Source organism: Phoca vitulina, unplaced genomic scaffold (assembly GCF_004348235.1).
Source record: "Phoca vitulina isolate PV1807 unplaced genomic scaffold, GSC_HSeal_1.0 scaffold29, whole genome shotgun sequence".
NCBI lineage: Eukaryota > Metazoa > Chordata > Mammalia > Carnivora > Phocidae > Phoca > Phoca vitulina.
The window spans coordinates 24337291-24356369 of record NW_022589732.1 but is presented as its reverse complement, the minus strand read 5'-3'; the positions used below and the strand labels follow the sequence as shown (position 1 = coordinate 24356369).

The 19079-nt window shown below is 49.7% G+C and overlaps 1 protein-coding gene across 3 annotated transcripts in view; it reads left to right on the top strand.

Moving 5' to 3' along the window:
- The window catches only part of GRID1 (glutamate ionotropic receptor delta type subunit 1), a 774024-nt gene that overhangs the window by 58513 nt on the left and 696432 nt on the right, over positions 1 to 19079 (top strand). The window lies entirely within an intron of this gene.

The window sequence follows — 19079 nt, the reverse complement described above, 5'->3', positions numbered from 1 at the left end:
TTTTTTTTTTTTTTTTTTTTTTAAGATTTTATTTATTTATTTGACAGAGAGAGACACAGCGAGAGAGGGAACACAAGCAGGGGGAGTGGGAGAGGGAGAATCAGGCTTCCTGCCGAGCAGGGAGCCAGATGCGGGGCTTGATCCCAGGACCCTGGGATCATGACCTGAGCCAAAGGCAGATGCTAAATGACTGAGCCACCCAGGCGCCCCTCAGATACATAGGGTCTTACCATCTAGGAGACCCTTTGTCTTCTGAGCCCAGATTGTCACAAGTTTATGTTTGGGAGTTTCTAGATAGCACCTCTGTCTTTCCCTGGGATTTTTAAGTCTCCTAGAAGCAGATAAGGGAGTGCAAAATGTGATTAGGAGCTATTTTAAATCAGTCAGAGGACAGTGACTGGGAAGGTTACCCAAGCAAAGAGCTTTCTCCATTGGCCTTGGCTCAAGAGAACCCTAGACAAGCCACGAGGGCCCATTTACACTCACAAATCTTGTGGGATTCAGGGCCAGAGCAGGGGTCTCTGCAGCCTGGGGCTGTAGCAGGAGAGGTCCCCAACTGGGCCTACTGGGATGGAGGACTCTTCCTTTCAAACTTTGTAGTGGAGACTGGGATCCCATTTTGTCTAAAGACTTGCTGAGGGCGCCTGGGTGGCTCAGTTGGTTAAGCGACTGCCTTCGGCTCAGGTCATGATCCTGGAGTCCCGGGATCGAGTCCCATATCGGGCTCCCTGCTCAGCAGGGGGTCTGCTTCTCCCTCTGCCCTCTTCCCTCTCGTGCTCTCTGTCTCTCGTTCTCTCTCTCTCAAATAAATAAATAAAATCTTTAAATGTTGGCCTTCCTACCATCTTTAAAAAAAAAAAAAAAAAAAAAAAAGACTTGCTGAAAGGGTCTAGGTGGGATGATGATCCCTGAAGGCGTTTCCTCTTCTCTACATTCACATGACAGGTAGAGTCAGCATTTTCCTTAACTGGGACACATCTGAGGAAGGATCATTTTAAAATGTGGTCAGGGTAAATGTTGGGGCACTGATCACCCCAAAGTGTTGGTGGAAGATTTGGGCTGGAGGAGCATGCATTTTGAAGTCAAACACTAATTTGTAAACCTGGCTTCCTACCATCTTGTTACAATGTCTTTGGAAAGAGGGCTTGTGACAATCCTTGTTGAGGCTTGTTCCTCAAATGTAAATGGGGACAGTGTTGCTTACTTTACAGAGTCATAGTGAAGATTAGAGACAAAGTATAGAAAGTGTTCAGTGGGAGTCTCAGCCCTCCCTTCCCAGAGCATCCAAGACATTGTACGATTCTCCTTTCTGAAGTCCCTAGGGCAGCCATAGTGGTCTGGCCTTGCGGGAAGACCTCACTGGAATTCCCAATTCCCATAGTTTCTGGGAGCTGATGCCGGGACTACTGAAGACCCCCACCCTCTTCTTTCTGCATGGAGAGGCTGAACAGAGGAACTTCTCTGTGCAGAGGTGCTCTCAGCTCTTCCCCTTCTGCTTCTGCTCCTACAGCCTTCAGAGCCTCTGATATAGATGATGGATATTCTATTGCTTCTGAGGACAGGAGGGAATGAGGGGTGGGAAGGGAGGTCTGAGAACCACATGGTTATAAACTAACAGTTCTTTTGAGTTTTACACAATCATAAAGCCAAGATCAATCCTTAGCCATGCCACTTTCCAGTCACTTTAAGAGAAATAAAGAAAGGTTTATGGGGCACACATCAGGGCAGACACAGGCTCTGTTTCTCTGCTTGCCCTTCAGCACCCCCATACCAGTGGCAGGATCTTCAGGGAGGGCTTTTTTCTAGGAGGTGGTGTAATAGGGTTCTCCAGAGAAACAGAACCAATAGGCATGCATATTTCTCTCTCTGTTGTCTCATCATCTATTGAGAGACAGAGTGAGACACAGAAACAGAGAGAGACAAATAGAGACAGAGCAAGCGAGAGTGGGAGAGAGATTTATTTTAAGGAACTGGCTCATGTGATTGTGGGTGCTGGCAAATTCAAAATATGCAGAGCAGGCCAGCAGGCTAGAGACCCAGGGGTGAGTTGATGTTGCAGTCTTGGATCTGAAGGCACACTGAAGTCTGAAGCTTTGGAAAGACCTCACTCAGTCTTTTCCCTTAAGGCCTTCAACTGATTAGATGAGGCCTACCCATAATATGGAGAATTATTTGCTTTACTCAAAGTCTACTGATATATTTATTTTATTTTTTAAATTTTTATTTTTTAGTTTAAATTCAATTAACCAACATATAATGTATTATTAGTTTCAGAGGTAGAGGTCAGTGATTCATCAATCATATATAACACTGGTGGCTCAGTCAGTTAAATGTCTGCCTTCGGCTTGGGTCGTGATCCCAGCATCCTGGGATCGAGCCCTGCATTGGGCTCCGTGCTCAGTGGGGAGCCTGCTTCTCCCTCTCCCTCTGCCTGACTGTCTGCCTACTTGTGATCTCTCTCTCTCTCTCTCTCTGTCAAATAAAAATCTTTAAAAAAAAAATTACACCAGTGCTCATTATATCATGTGCCCTCCTTAATACCCATCACTCAGTTATCCCCCCCCCCCACCCCCTCCCCTCCAGCAGCCCTCAGTTTGTTTCCTATGAGTAAGAGTCTCTTATGGTTTGTCTTCCTCTATGATTTCATCTTGTTTTATTTTTTCCTCTCTTCCCCTATGCTTCTCTCTTTTGTTTCTTAAATTCCACATGAGTGAGATCATATGATAATTGTCTTTCTCTGATTGAAAGTCTACCGATTTAAATGTTAATCACATCTAAAAAATACCTTTACGGCAACACGTGCACCAATGTGTTTGACACAATAACTGGCCACCATAGCCTAGCCAAGTTGACATACAAAAGTAGCCATCACAGATGGGGACAATGCCATCCAGTGGCTTAAAAATGCTCCTGTAGCCCATGGTTAAATCCAAGAGTTTCAGGTCTGAGAGTACCCTACACCCTGACAATGGAAAGAGTGTGGATTTTCAGTATGCCATTCTGGATTCTGATCTCTGCCTCCCCACTTTCTTGGCAATGACAGCAAGACATCTCGTCCCTTTTTTATTTTTCCTGTCTGCCAAATGAAGACAATAGATTGTATTTTCCAGGAGAGCTGGAGACTGAGATCACAGATGTGGCAGGGCCAGACACAGTGTTAGCTTCCTCCAGATTTCTCTCCTGCCTTTGGGGGCCTCTGCCGCAGCGCTGGCACCTGTCATGCTGTCTGGGCTGGGGGAAGTAGACAGAGCTCTGTGGGGCTCAGCACATGCCTGCTAGGTCCATATCAGGGGTCCAGGAGCAGGTGGAACCCTCTGTGGGACTCTAGCAGCAGACCCAGGGGTATAGAAATGAGGAGCCAAATGTGGCAGCTGAGGATGGGACATGTGAAGCATGAGTTCAAGTGTAGGAAGGGAGGACGGGGTGAAGAATTCTTTCTGCTGATGTCTTCTTCATCTTAATCAGGCCTGTGCTCATGCCCTCCTTTTGTCTTGGTACATTTTCAACATGCAGCTTCTGGACTCCCCAGCAAAGAGCACATGGTGTGCCAAGGGGCAGAGTGCATTTTGAAGCAGGTTATTGAGGAGTCGGGACAGATTGGCAGGACAGAAAAATGGAGTGGAATGAGCCGGGAATTGGGCCCTGGGAGGTGAGAGCAGGGAGGGTCACCTCCAGGGTCAGGGGCTCTACCAGCCTGCTAGGAAAGAGTAGTTGAGAACACTTAGCATTGCACCTTCCCATGGCATAGCCAATGGCTACCCTGTGCAAACATCCAGGCAGAGGAAAGGCTGGAGATGGAAAAGGGCAGTGTAAGAAGTAATGATCTGAGACTAAAAAGGGAAAATTTGTTGGGTCTTTAAAAGGTCAGCAGCCATGAAGTCAATTAACCAGGAGACATGGTGCAGAGGTGGGGCTAGGAATCAGGATCCACAAAGGCACCGGTGTAGGTAGGAGCGGCTCAGGATGAGCCTCGTTACCCCTCCTGCCAGCACTGCAGTGGCCAGAAGGGAGTCCAGGTGAGGCTTCTGAAAGCCTGTGGATCCAGGTGGGGAGGACAGGGGCTGTCACTGAAATCCTGATCCCAGTCCCCACAAGCTGTGTGATGTGGAGTGATGTGGGGTCCAGTAGGCAGCTCAGTTTCCTTATCTATAAAATGGGGCTAAGAAGACCAATTTCTTAGGGGTGATGTGAAGATAAATGAGGGAAGCAAATACCAACTACTCTTGTGCCTAGTACATAGTAGATGCTCAAGAAACATGTGTTTGCCTGTTGCCTATCCCTTGCCTACTCATTGCCTACCTGCTGAGCCTAATCCCTGCCAAGAAGGGAAATCACTTGAGCAGGCGCCTACCTGAGCAGTACTCTACTTTCTGTTTAGAAAAATCTCTTTAATGAAGTAAAAGATTATTTCTAATTTTTATTATACAAATTTTTCTTTTCTTTTTTTCTTTTTAAAGATTTTATTTATTTGACAGAGAGAGACACAGCGAGAGAGGGAACACAAGCAGGGGGAGTGGGAGAGGGAGAAGCAGGCTTCCCGCCAAGCAGAGAGCCCAGTGCGGGGCTCGATCCCAGGACCCTGGGATCATGACCTGAGCTGAAGGCAGATGCTTAACGACTGAGCCACCCAGGCGCCCCTATACAAATTTTTCATACACATGGAGAAGTAGTAGAATAGTATAATGGGCACCCACATATCCATCACCTAGATTTAACAGTTGTTGCTGTTCTGCTGTGTATCTGCTTTATCTATTTTTTTGTTGAAATATTTTAAAGTAAATTACAGACATCATGACATTTCACTCCTAAATACTTAAGTATGTATCCCTAAAAATTTAAGGACATTTTCCTACATAATCACAACACCATTATCATGCCTAGTGGAATAATTATAATTTCTTATTATAATTTAACATTCCATATTCAAATTCCCCTAGTTGCCCCCAGAGTTCTCTTACAGCTGATTGGTTGAAGTCAGTGTTCAATCAAGGACTATATATTGTCATTGGTTGTTATTTCTTCTTATTTAGAAGAAATATTTAGTCTTATTTAGACTAGTGCTTGTCAGACTTTCATGTGTGCAGACGGTCACCTGGAGTTCTTGCTAAAATGCAGATTCTGATTCGGGGGTTGGTGAGGGGCCCAAGCTTCTGCATGCTTAGCAAACTCTTCTTCTTCTTCTTCTTCTTCTTTTTTTTTAAAGTTTGTGTATAGATTTATTTAAGCAGTCTCTACACTTTATGTGGGGCTCAAACTCACACCCCCTAGATCAAGAATTGATCTTTAACGAACTCTTTAACAAACTCTTAACAAACTCTTAAGTGATGCTGCAGGCAGTCCATGGAATACACTTTGAGTAACAAAGGTCTAGAACAAGCCCCTCTATTTCTTTTCTATGACATTGACTTGTAGAGGGTGGGCCAGTTGTCTTGTAGAATGTTTCCTCTACTGCATCTAGCTGGTTGCTTCGTCATGGTGTCATTTCACTTGTTCATCTACTCCCTGTATTGCCTAGAAACTGGAAGTTAGGTCTGGAGGTGAGTGTACTCCATGTAAGACACATTTGTCATGAGAATACATCACTGTGCACTCTGCATGCTTCATATTTTATATTACCAAGAGGTACGTGAAAACATCTTTCAGTGTGAGTCATGGTTGGACATCAAAGGGTCCTTGGCCACTTGGAATTGTAGGTAAGTGCTGTTGGATGTGAGCGCACACATCTGGGGAGGCGGGGAAAGGATTCACTAGTTGCATAAGATTGTCAAAGAGGTGTTAGAAGTTTTCACTCATGAAAGACAAGCTGGAGTACTTCTCAAATCCTTGAGGGACATCAGAGCTGTCCATGGTTCCTCTTTTTGTCCCCATCTCCTTACCCACAGAAGTGCTTGTGCGGTGAGGGTGAGGAGCATCACATTTTGCTGTAGTTATGTTTCCCAAGGAGGTGTGTTTGCCTCTGTGGAGTGAGTCCCAGGGAAGAACTTGGTCATAGGCACTGCTGTCTGTGTCCACGATCTGCCCGCTGGGACCCTGGCTGGCCATGTCCATCCTGGGTGCTGGGAGAGAAGCAAAAGATCAAAGAAAGCTATGCAGGGAGAGATGAGGCTTTCAACAGGACAACAAGTGCTGGGAGGGCGTGAAGTGGAGTTGGGACCATGTTCTGAGTCGGAGGCCCGTTTTTGGGGGTGTGAGGGCAGCCTTGATGGCTTAAGAGGCTCCTTCAGGTCCAGAACAACCAAAGACTTCAGAATGGGTTCGCTCTGTTGAATCAGAACAGCTGCTCCTTGCGTAGCACTGAGGCCTCAAGAAGGGTGCAGAGCCTGACTGTGAACGGGGACCCTGGCGTCAGTTACTAATGACAGTTGTCAACCCCTGGGACTGGTGGTGCTAGCAGCTCAGGCAAACACTGCCCAGAGGCAAGGTGAGACCAGGGGCTGATGTGCTGGCTCTCTCCTTCCCAGAAGCCTGCTGCTCCTTTCCTTGGAAAGGTTGGGATACAGGTTAGAATGGTTCTCTGTGTCCGAGGGCCCATCTGCTGGACCAGTAGCTCCTTGAGAAATGGGTCTAAATCTGGGTGAGATTTGTGTCCACTCCCTTCTGCAAAGAGTCAGCAGAGCTGGAGAGAAAAGCACAGGTGCTCAGGCTCAGGGGAAAGATAATGCTGTATAATTTTATACCTTCTTTTATACAGTGGCTTAGCCACACACCATTAGCACAACAGGAAGGAAAATGAATGGAAATGAAGGGTGTCAGTGGCAGATACAGATAGATGGGGCTGATTGATTTTGGGTTTTTCTCCAGTGCAACCTGAAGCAGAAAGTCAATGAGCTACCCTGAGCCAGAGTCGGCTGGGGCCCCAGCAGCACGGCTACGCTGGGGCATCATGGCCCCTGGGTCCCAGGCCTGTGTCCCCCTGAGCTGCTCTGTGACCTGTGGTTTGGCCCTCATGGTGAACCGGCTCAGCTGCCTCTTTTCTGCTCTTGTGGGGGCTGGGTTTGTTTTACTTTACAAATAAGGATTTATTCCCTTCACTTTCCTTGGAGGGTGGGCAGACTCTCCAGGTCCCACACACATATTTTAGCTGTACAGAATGGACCAGCAATAGAGGACAGCAGGAATGCCATGTGTCCTGCTCTTGCATGATCCCTCCGTTTCAGTGATTTTGCTAAGACCACCCAGCTGTAAATGAGAGAAGTGGAATTTGAACTCAGTCTGCCTGCTTCCAAAGTTCCTGCTCTTCTTGTGTCCCATGATGCTGTGGGTCTGTCTTCTCCTATCTTTTCCTACTGACACAGACCTCCTGGGCTCCATCCATGCTGTGCAATAAGCCCATTGCCCAGGTAGAGGTGGGGAGGTTTGGGGCCCGGGTGCAATGGTTGGCTCCACTGGGGTGGAGCCCAGGCAGATACTTTGCTTGGAGTCCCAGGGCCTTAGAGGCTTCACTCCAAATTACTGCAGCTTCATATGTAAGTGTTTGATGGCTCTGGTGGGACCTTGAAGAGGCTGGTCTTTGTGACGCCAGGGCAGGACCTGGCCAAGGGCTGGAGCCTCTGGAGAACTCCATATGAAGAAAGGCTGTTTCCAGGTGGACTGGAGCGCTATCCTGTTCCATCTTCCTAGAGCTGCCATATCTACGAACTGGGTGGCTTAAAATAACAGAAATTTATTCTTCTCCTAGTGTTGGAGGCTAGAAGTCTGAAATCAAGGTGTCAGCAGGGCCGTGCTCCCTCTGAAGGCTCGAGGAGGGAAGAATCCTTCCTTGCCTCTCTTTTCCTAGCTTCTGGTGGCTTCCAGCAGCCCTTGGCATCCTATGGCTGGTAGATGCATCCTTCCGGTCTCTACCTCCATTGTCACGACACCTTCCCTTTCTGTGTTTCTGAGTGTGCTCTCCTCTTCTCAGAAAGAGGATGTTGTGGGATAAAGCATGGACTGCCCATAGTGCCTCACAGATGTGAGCCGCCTTTCCTTTCCAGCTAGTTCGGGATCTTCTAGAAGGTGGGGTGCTGTTCCTTCCTCCTGTACTTTTCCACATGCCCTCTGGGGCTTGGTATAAAGTTGGAGGCTGGGACACCTGGGTGGCTCGGTTGGTTAAGCATCTGCCTTTGGCTCCGGTCATGATCCCAGAGTCCTGGGATCGAGTCCCACGTCGGGCTCCCTGCTCAGCGGGAAGCCTGCTTCTCCCTCTGCCTGCCGCTCCCCCTGCTTGTGCGCTCTCTCTCTCTGACAAATAAATAAATCTTAAAAAAAAAAAAAAGTTGGAGGCTTGCGATGCATGAAAGATGAGTGGCCCTTTGCTGATGTCCCCTCTGTGCCTGGTCAGAGCTCAGTGCTGGGCCTCCGAAGGCAAACTGGACAGAGTCACTGCCCTCCAGGAGCCCCCCAGCCTAAGCAGGAGCAGGGCACAGATCTGATGGCAGCTCTATGTCCAGGATAATTGTAGGTGCTATGAAGTGGATTTTGTATATGGTACAAGGAGGTTGCTGAGGAAGGTTCATGGAGCATGTTTTAGGATGAATCCTGAAGACAGAATTTTTCCAGGGAGTCGGGAAGGGTGTTTCAGGCATCCCAGGTGAAGCATGGCAGAGGTGCGGCGCTCCCATTGGGGGTGGGCAGGCTGGACCTGATGGGCCCCGGGTCCTGACAGAGAATGGCCAGGGGGCGACATGACCCCTCAGCCCCAGCCCTTGGTATTTGGAGCTCAGGGACGAAGTCAGGTGAGGCTGACCACCTAGCCAAAGAGATTACTGTGTCCCTGTTTTTACATAACACACAGAAATGCTATTACACTGGAATGCTATAACACCAAACCCCATAGCTCTATGTTCATTTTCTGTATTTCCTTCCAGCCCTTGGTCCATAGGCGTATTTTTAATCATAACACAACTGCAGTGTTGGTCACGGCTCTTTTTATCATACTGTAAACAGTTTTCACTGTAGCTACAGTTTTCCTAATTATCATTTCAGGGGCTGCCTCCATTGGCCATTAAAGTGGATGCTCTTCAGTTTATTTAAATATGCCCCTTTGTGAGAGGCTTCGCTTGCTGAGATTGTTTCCGGTTTCTGGATATTATACATCATGCCATGCTGAACATTTTGAAGTCACCTGTTCCTTCTAACTATTTTCTCAGAACAAGTGAGGTTATTGGGTCAGAGAGTACGGGCCTGTTCGTGGTACTTGAAGTCGTGATGCCGTGTCGTTTTCAGGAAGGATCATTTCCCCATCAGCAGTGTGAGAAGACCAGCTTTACTCTAACGCCACAAGCATTTGATGCTGCGCTGACAAACCTTGGTTGTATTGCTATTTTAATAGATGTGAAATGACTTTCCATTTGATTACCAACGAGCTGGAGCCTTTCTCCTTATGTGTGTTTCTGTCCAGCCCATTCATCTGTTGGCACCTTGAAGTTTTCATGCAGATTTGTGTGAATTCTTCCTATTACAGCGCTATCAACACTCAGCCTGACATGTTGCCACAAATACTTTTCTGGGACTATTTTAATTTTAGTTATCTTGTTCCCTTTCTACAAAGCTTTTGTACTTTTATGATGTTGAATCTGCTACTTTTTTGGGCTACTTCCTTTTATCAGTGTGAAACTTGAAAAGTTATCACTCCCTCCAGAGAACAGATCAATTATTTCCCGCTAAGTTTTTGTTTCATTTGACTTCTCCATTTGACTCTTTAATCCCGCCAGGGTTTATTTTTTGGTGTGAGAGGTAAAGTGTGTTTCTGAATTAATTACTTTTCCTTAAAACTTTCCAGTTATCACAGCACAGTTTATTAATCAAGAATTTCTTTCTCCATTGTTTGGTGATGCCTACTTCGTGATACATTACATTATTATGTACAGTTAGGTCTATTTCTGCATTTTATTTTATTTTTTTTAAAGATTTTATTTATTTACTTATTTGAGAGAGAGAGAGAGAGAAACAGCATGAGAGGGGATAGGGTCAGAGGGAGAAGCAGGCTCCCCGCCGAGCCGGGAGCCCGATGCGGGACTCGATCCCAGGGCTCTGGGATCATGACCTGAGCCGAAGGCAGTCGCTTAACCAACTGAGCCACCCAGGCGCCCCTATTTCTGGATTTTAAAATTCAGATCCATATTTCTGCATTTGTGCCAGTTATATAGTACTTTAATTATTATTGCCTTATATTTTTATATCTAGTTTCCTCTCATTTTTTTCCTTTACAGAATTTTATTTAATATTCTCATCTGTTTATTTTCAAAATGATTTTATAATAATTTTATTTAATTCCTTTAGGAAATCCTTTCAAGATTTTGATTGGGATTGACTTAAATTTATAAATTAACTTTTGGGAAAATTGAGATTTTTATAACAAAGTCATCCCAGCTGGGAATGGTTATTTTCTATATTTATTCAAATCAAATTCAAATTTATCTTTTATAACTCCCAGTAAAGTTTGCTAGTTTTCTTTCTTTCTTTCTTTCTCTTTTTTTTTAAAGATTTTATTTATGTATTTGACAGAGAGAGTTAGCAAGAGCAGGGGCACAAGCAGGGGGAGTGGGAGAGGGAGAAACAGGCTTCCTGCCGAGCAGGGAGCCTGATGTGGGGCTCTATCCCAGGACCCTGGGATCATGATCTGGGCTGAAGGCAGACACTTAATGACTGAGCCACCCAGGTGCCCCAAAGTTTGCTAGTTTTCTTGAGTAGGTCATGCACATCTCTTGTTAAGTTTATTTCTAAATAGTTATATTCTTTGTTGCTTCTGTGAATGGGATCTCCTTTTTTTTATTTTAGATTTATGCCTGTCTAGAATACAGTAGTAGAATAATTCAGTTTAAAAAATTATGCTTTGGGGCACCTGGGTGGCTCAGTCGTTAAGCGTCTGCCTTCGGCTCAGGTCATGATCCCAGGGTCCTGGGATCGAGCCCCGCATCGGGCTCCCTGCTCCACGGGAAGCCTGCTTCTCCCTTTCCCACTCCCCCTGCTTGTGTTCCCTCTCTCACTGTGTCTCTCTCTGTCAAATAAATAAAATCTTTAAAAAAAAAAAATTATGCTTTTTATTTATTGTATAACCTAGTTGGTAATAACCATTGCAGAATTCAAGGTAGTTACCCACAATCTCACCATTTTAACAGGCAAATGATTTTAATTTTTTTGTGGCTCCTTCTAGAACTTATCTGCAAACATAGCTATAAGTGCAGTGGTGATCCGTTTTATATCCTGTGGCTTCTCTTACATTTTATCAGAAGCATTTTCCCCTCTTGATGAAGAGTTTTGCTAATGGTCGCATTTAATGATGAACCATGGGGACTGGATGTGGGTTCTCAGCCGTCCTGAGGGGTGTATGGGACATGGGAGACAGGCTGTGGCTGCTGGCTGTGGTGTGGAAGGCTCTGTGATTAACGTGTGGCTGGTGGACTGGGCACTGGGGAGGCTGCCTGGTTCCCAGTAAGGCTTGCCAGGGTGAGGCCGACCCAGCTCCATGAACTTCTCTGGAAATAGGAGGAGCCAGGAATCAGAAGCACAGTCTGCAGGAGAAATGGGGGAGGTGACTTTGGAATCCACTGATCAAAACTGCCCTCCACAGTCCAGAGGAACAGGATACTTTCCAGATCTCCTTAGCTTTGGTGCCGGACAGGCACAGTATATGTCTCATTGGCATATCTCCCTCCCTGATCGTTCCTTCTCTCAAACGTTTGGTGAGTAGCTGTGGAAAGTTGTTAGGTGCGGGGGATGCAGATGAACCAGACAAGCTCAGCTGTGATATCATCACTGGGCAAAGCCCCATCCTGCTACTCCTGGTGGAGAAAAGTGGACATCCGTGCTGACCAGTCTCGTGTGCCAACTTCAGGGGACACCTGCGCATGCCAGCTACATCATAGTGCATTTCTCTAATCCATTCACTCTGTCATTGCCCTTGACTTTCCTTCTCTTCCCTTTGCAGACCCTCAAACACCTTCTCTCTCCTGTGTGCTGCCCACCCCCCACTAGCAGCAGAAGACCTGCTTCCTATATATTTCATTGAAAAGAGAAGCCCAAGGAATAGAACCATCCCGTGCTCACTGCCATATCAGCGCCCCCTTCCCGCCCCCCCCCCGCCCCTGCTACCAGTCTGTGCTCTGGACAGTGCTCTGGGTCCCTTCGATGACCATGCCCCCACCTGAGGAGCCCCCTCCCCTTAGCACCAGGGGGTGCCTGGTGCTCTGGCTCACTCAAGGCCCTGCGCCAGCAGTTCTCCTTTCTCTCCTTCATGGAGCGTGCATCGTTCCCATTAGCTCACCGGGAGGCTGGGCTGTCTCCTGCCTCAACCAGTTTTCCTTTCTTGGCCCCACTCCCTCTCCATTCCTGCTGCATTGCCCACCCCTTTACTGCCGATCTGTACGCTCAGCCTCTGATGCCTTCCCCTTCACTCATTCCTGAATCCCTGAGCTGGGGCATGCCCTCAGGACGCCAGCAGGACTGTCTCCCTACCCAGTGAGCCATCACCTCAGTCCTCCTCTTCCCTGACCTATTGGCAGCATGGGGGACTCCCGACACTGCCCTGCCCCTTTCCACTAGGCTCAGGGCAGCAGGCTCCCTCCTCCCAGCTCTCCGACCACCTTCCTGGTGCTACTGTGGGGTCCTTCTCAACTCCCTGACTGCTGCATTGTGGTGTCCCACACCTCACACCTTGAATGTCTCTTTTCTCCAGTTAACACTCCCTTTCTACCCATACCTTTATTATTTATTTATTTATTTATTTATTTATTAAAGATTTTATTTATTTATTTTGACAGAGAGAGAGAGAGAGAGAGAGAGAGAGAGAGACTGCGAGAGAGGGAACACAAGCAGGGGGAGTGGGAGAGGGAGAAGCAGGCTTCCCGCCGAGCAGGGAGCCCGATGGGGGGCTCGATCCCGGACCTGAGCTGAAGGCAGACGCTTAACGACTAAGCCACCCAAGTGCCCCCTTCTCATACCCTTAAATACCATGTACACACCAGTGACTCGTAAGTGTCCCGCTCCAGTGGCGTCTGTCCTCAACTCCAGACTCTTGCCACCAGATGGCCCGGTTGTCCGTTTGGGTGCCTAATAGTCTTCTCCGAGGTGCAGGTCCCCAGCCAAGCCTGCTCTTCAGCCCAAGCAGGATCTCGGATCCTCTCCATCTGCTCCTTGTTCCCAGTACTCAGGTCCAACCCTTTGGGGTCCCCCTCACTCTCCTCTTTCTCTCGTGCCCTGGCCACCCATCCTTCCTGCTGGTACCGTTACTGCCCCCCAGCGGTGGCTCTGCTCTGAGCCACCACCGTCTCTCACCCAGATTCTCAGACTGGCCGCCCAGCTCCTGTCCTCACCCCTCCAATCTGAGCGCAGCACAGCAGCATCCAGAGTGATGGTGGTACGAACGACTCACATCTCTGCACTCCTCTGATCAAAACCCCCGGTGGTTCTGCATCTCACAGGGTGACGGTGGGGCCAGGCCCTGTGCAGCTCTACCTCTCCTCTCTTACCCAGCTCCTGCAGGCTCCCTCGCTCACTGCCTTCAGCCACACTGCTCCTTGCTGCCCTCGAGCACCGGATGTGCCTCCCCTAGAGCCTCTGCCCCAGATGTTCTTCCCAGAGCTCTGAAGACTCCAGCCTTGCCCGCTGAGCCTTTGCTCAAGTATCCCCTGGGGGAGGGTTCCCTAGCCTCCTTTCAGTGCTCCTCTACCATTGGCTTACAAGGTGCCCTTCTCTGATTTGGTTTTCCCCACGACTGGGATCACCACTGAATCTGTGATCTACTTGGTCGTTTTCCATTGTCTCAATTATAGCGCAAGTCTGAGACATCAGAGCTCTTTGTCCAGTGTGAGTTGGTTGCACCCAGCACAGCGCCTGGACCAGAGTGCGTACTGCTGATGTTTGTGGGATGAAGGAGGGATGAATGAATGCCTTCCACTCCACCTGTGTCCTTGCGCTGCCCAAGTGTGTCCTACCTTCTGCATGGCTGGTGATGCTCCTTCTAAGGGCAGCGTCTTCATTCTGCAAGCTTGATGTGGATGTGGGTTTGGGAGAAGGTGGGGGAGAGACAGTAAAGTATCCCCCAAGCTGAGAAGGCACTTTGAGACCAGAAAACAAAGCAGGCCACTCCATACAATTTACACAGTTATAATCAGGGTCACTTATGGACAGGGGAGATCGGGCAGAGGATGATCTGTGGCAGCTGCATAATTATTTCTCCACAAAATCCAGACCTCAGTCCACAGATTTTATAGAGTGAGGGGACATGTAGGAGGACATTGCAGTGATGCACATAGACCTTAAAGGGCTTGCATGCACCTCACTGACAGCTCACCTTTAATTAGATCTTGTGGTACCACCTGTGCATCAGGAAGGGGAAAGACGGCGCTCCCTCTAACAGATTCCTGGGAAGCCAAAGCAAGCCTCCCCGTATCCTGGCCTTGGCGGGCATAATCTCCAAGGGGCCCAGAACATGGAGCCCCAAGAGAGGTCATTGAGCAAACATGAACAAGATGGAGGGCCAAAGATGGAGTCCATATTGCCAGTCCTTCTGCAATGTTAATACTCACTGTCCCCACTCCCGTGGTGCCACACCCCTGAACCTGGGGCCTGGGGCTGCGAACAACAGTTTGCTTTGTGGAAAATACAGAAGGGTTTTGCTCTGAGCATTGGTTTGGGGTTTTTGTTTGAAATGTAATATACAGAATAATAACAATAAAAGAAAAAAGTCTTTAACATGTAAATGCCTCTGTTTGGCAAAGCCAAGTAATCAAATCAAATGGCTCTTCTTTTATACCCACCCCAATTCCCCAGGCATTTGCTGGCTCTGAAAAGTTCCTGTGGGGCTTTGTGAGCGAGCTCGTGGGGGCGGCTGTGGGGCCAGGGCAACGGGGCCTCAGGGGTGCCTGCCTGTTGGGGGTTGGGGCAGGACATGGGGGGGTGGGGGCTGCTCCTTCTCCCTGCCCTCTGGTGTGTGCGTGAGCCCCCAGGGGCCATGTGGCAGCCTGAAGCGGGGCTGTGCCTGCATGTCTGTACAAAGGGCTGGGTATCTGGGAGAATCTAGGCTTCAAGGACCTCCCCGCGACTGCTGGACACCGTTCTGGGCTGAGCACCGTGCCAGGAATGGGAGTGGCTTCCGGGCCTGGGTCTGCAGCAGGGGCGATTCGTGGCCAGGCCACGGGGCACTTAGGCCTGTGATTTTCTTAGAGCCCAGGCCCTGTGTGCTCTCTTTCACTAAGTCCATTTGTCTGTCCCCGTCTGCCTCTTATATACACCCATACTCACACATTCACACTCATGCCCACACTCACATACACCCATATTCACTACACACTCACGCAGTCCTCTACACTCACATGCTCACATACGCTCGTGCACATGAGCGCGCGCACACACGCACACACATACACACACGCGCGCGCGCGCGCGCACACACACACACACACACACACACACACGGAAACACCTTGTCCCCCAGGAGAGGCAGGAGGGAGCTGGGGGTGAAGGGATGGCCCTGGGCACAGGTAGGCTCCCTCTCAGCCCTGGGGCAGCAGGTTTCTGTTTCTCTTGAGGCCCAAGGAGGACCCGTGGCCGACACTTATCCCTGAGCCCTCAACAGGAGCTTACCCGCAAATGCAGCGCGCCCTGCCGTCCTGAGAACAGAGCCTTTCTTCCTAGCATGTTAATGCTTCCCTGGGGCATGTGGCTGCAGGGCGACATGGGAACGCATTTTTCTTGCTACTCTATCACCCTGTGCATCTTGGCTGTCATCAGTCCTGACAGACCTTGAAATGGAGCTTGCAGATGAGCAGACAAAGAGCTCCCTGCAGCTTGGGGCCTGCGGATGCGCCACGGTCCCCACAGCAAGGCTGGTGGCAGAGTGGGGGGGGGGCGTGGTGCCCCTGAGTGTGCTGGGGGTCAGCCTCCTTCCCTGGACAGGCCTGCAGCTCTTCTTCCCCTGCACCTACCAGCGGAGTGCGGAGTGTCTGTGGCAGGGAAGCCAGAGGCTCCCCCTATGATGTGTGGGCGCCACAGCCCTCCTCTCTGCTCTGGTTTCCGGGCTTGGCAGCCCAGACCCCAGATGATGATGACAGTGAAGGGGGGCAGGAAGCTCTGGCCTGGGTTTGAGTCCTTCTGTTTCTGGGGCCCTGGTGGCGTCATTGCCCTGGGTTTTCTCTGTCAAATTGGCATGCTCACCCCCCCATCAGGGCTTGTGTGTTGGATTGCGGCCACCTGCCCTTACCTGAAGGACCTCAGTATGTGCCGTGTCTATACTTTGCAGCTCAGGGTGGCGCTGGCCTTATTGAACTTTGCTCCAGATGTGGGGATGAGCTGGATGCCATCTTTGTTCCCGTGGAGCTCTGTCTGGAGGAGTGATGGACATGGAAACAAAAAACTCAGTACTTTGTTGATATCCGCAGCAGTTGAGGTGAGCACGAGTGCTGGGGTCACAAATGGCAGCCCAGAACAGTCCCTCACCCAGGAGGGAGTGCCGGGAAGCCTTCCTGGAGGAAGATGGCCCACACCAAGGCCCAAAGGGTGAGTGGGATTATTGTCTTGTGTCCCTGGGCTGAGTCAGGGCTGGTGCTGAGCAGGCTGCTGTGGGGTGAGCTGGTGCTGTCTGGGGAGGCCTGGTTCTCAGTTCAACTTGCGCCTTCCCTGGGGGTGACTCCTGCTTTCCTTGGGCTCCTCAGCTCCCCTTCCTCCAGCTAGCCTCTGATGCTGTCTCTGGGCCAAGCCTTGGGCCTGGCCAGGGGCTGTAAAGTGTGTGCGGCCTGGGGGGAGGGCCCGGGTTCTCAGCTTCCTCCATCCTGACCTGCTTGTGTGGGCTGTGGACCTGGAGACTCCCGTGCCTTGCTTCCCACCCTCCCTGCACCTGTGCTCTTCGCTGGTTTATCACTGAGCCTCATGCACGTGGCCCGGAGAGGCCACACTCCTGGTGGGCTCTGAGCTGCTAGGAGCGGGGGGCTGGGACTTCCATGATGTTTACAAGTTCTCCTGGTCCTGTGAGACTCTTAGGGACTGGCACCTTTGTTGCTCTTTCCTGTGCCTTGCTGGATTGGGAACTGGACGGTCAGGATCTCACTGCCCTCCCTGGGGTGCTTTCTTTCCAGGGCTGCTCTCCTGGCTTGGGCTTCAGGGATGTAGTGTGATATGATGGCAAGTTTTCTCTCTGTTGTCTATGAAGTGAAGTATCGGTGCTTCCCACAACTGCCCCTTCCCTTGCCCCATGATACTGTTTCCAGTTTCCCTGACACATTGCGGCCTTAATGCTTTGTCTCTGCTGTTCCCTGACCTAGAATATCCTCTAAGAGATAACTTGGGGGGCCGCCTGGGTGGCTCAGTTGGTTAAGCACCCGACTCTTGGTTTTAGCTTAGGTCATGATCTTGGGGTCCTGAGATCCAGCCCCACATTGGGCTCTGTGTTCAGCATGGAGTCTGCTTGTTCCTCTCCCTCTGCTCCTCCCTGTGATCTCTCTCTCTCATAAATAAAATATTAAAAAAAGAGACAGATACCTTGGATGTTGTGGAGTACCCCAGAGCTCTCAGCCAGAGTGTATGCTCCTTTTTCAGTGCTCCCAAGAACACTTTGCAGTTTCCCTTCATTGTATCAGCCATCCAGTTCAGGATAATTATTTATCTGTCATGGAGTCCACTTCCTTTTGGAGTCATGGGAAGCTGCGCTCATCAGGACTATTTTAGTTATAAGTGACAGAAATCCAAGTTAAACTGGCTTAAGTAAAAAAGGGAAGTTTTTGAAGCTTAAAGACTGGATGGTTCAAATATACGTCTAGCTTCAGGCTTGGCTGGATCCAGTGGTTAGATATTATCCTTAAGACTCTTGCTTTCTCTTCCTTGTTCTTTCTGTGTGTCTTGCCTCTCCTCTCAACTGTCTTAACTCTCAGGAATGCCCTCCCCACCTGGTGACAAAGATGATCACCGGATGCTCCAGCTTATCTGGTCTTTGGTGTCCATAATCTCACCACAGGTGACGGTTTCTGTTCTGAAGGCTCCAGCACAGGCTCCTGGGATATTGTATTGGCTAAGCTTGGCTCACCAGCCCACCTCGGAACCATTCAAGGAGGATAGGTGGCACTCTGGTTGGGGCGGGCCACCGCTGAGTAGGGGAGTGGGAACAGCCCACCAAAAGCCTTGGACTAGGGGTGGAGGCATAGGGCCCTGCAGAAGACAGTGGGGGAATAGGAGACTGGGCAGGGGATGGCCCGGTAAGAGCCGTCAGAGCTCGGTCAGCAAGAAACTGAGGGAATCAGAGTTGTCTCTAGAGAGATTAAGCTAGCAACAGTTAGGAGACTGGGTTGGTTTGGGTGGGCCTGGGTCCACAGAAGCAGGGTGGAAGAGGCTGAGGTAGGAGAGCTTGATTTTGGTCTATGCTGAATCACTAAGGGCAACAAAGGGGAGGGAGGGGATTGTAAATTATGGATGGTTCAGCTTGTTAATGTTCTCTTTATCAGGGATTCACATGTAAATGATGATAATGCTAGCAATGGTCTCATGAGACCTTCCTGTCTTACTCACACAGCTGCAGGCTCCGGGAGGTCTGTTTCTCAAGGGCTGGGGCTTGTGTTCCTGTGTACTGATTGATCTTTGCCAGACAGTTTGAGAGTAGGGGATGCTTTGGGCCTCATGGATTGTACTTCTCCCAGTCAGCACGGTGGGGTCCCTTGGCCTCTCTGTCTGCTGACCTTGAGTGACACAGACTTAGGAGTTCACCTGTGAAGCTTGTACTAGTGAAGGTGGGCCCTTGGGGCCCGCTGAGAGCGAAGGGGTGGGGCAGAGCGTGTTTTCGTGCCCACGTAAGCTGGGACAGCCGTAAGAGGTGCCAGGGCTGTGGCGGGCCGGGTGCTGAGCTGGGCGTCCTGGCGTCTGCACCACCTGTTGTGCACGAGGCGGAGAGAGAGGCCCTGGCGAAGTGACGTGGCAGTTTGTGTGCTGCCATCTTGGGGCTCAGGGTGGTAATGGTTGCAGTGGAGTTTGAGAGGGAACCTGCAGACCAAGGTGCCATTTTGGGGAGGCTGTGGTACAACCGCGATGCTCTTCTCCAGAGGTACCTGAAGGGTCAGTGTGGACGCCCGGCAGGACTTCGGGGTCCTCACGAGGCTCTACCTGGTTTCCAATTTCTG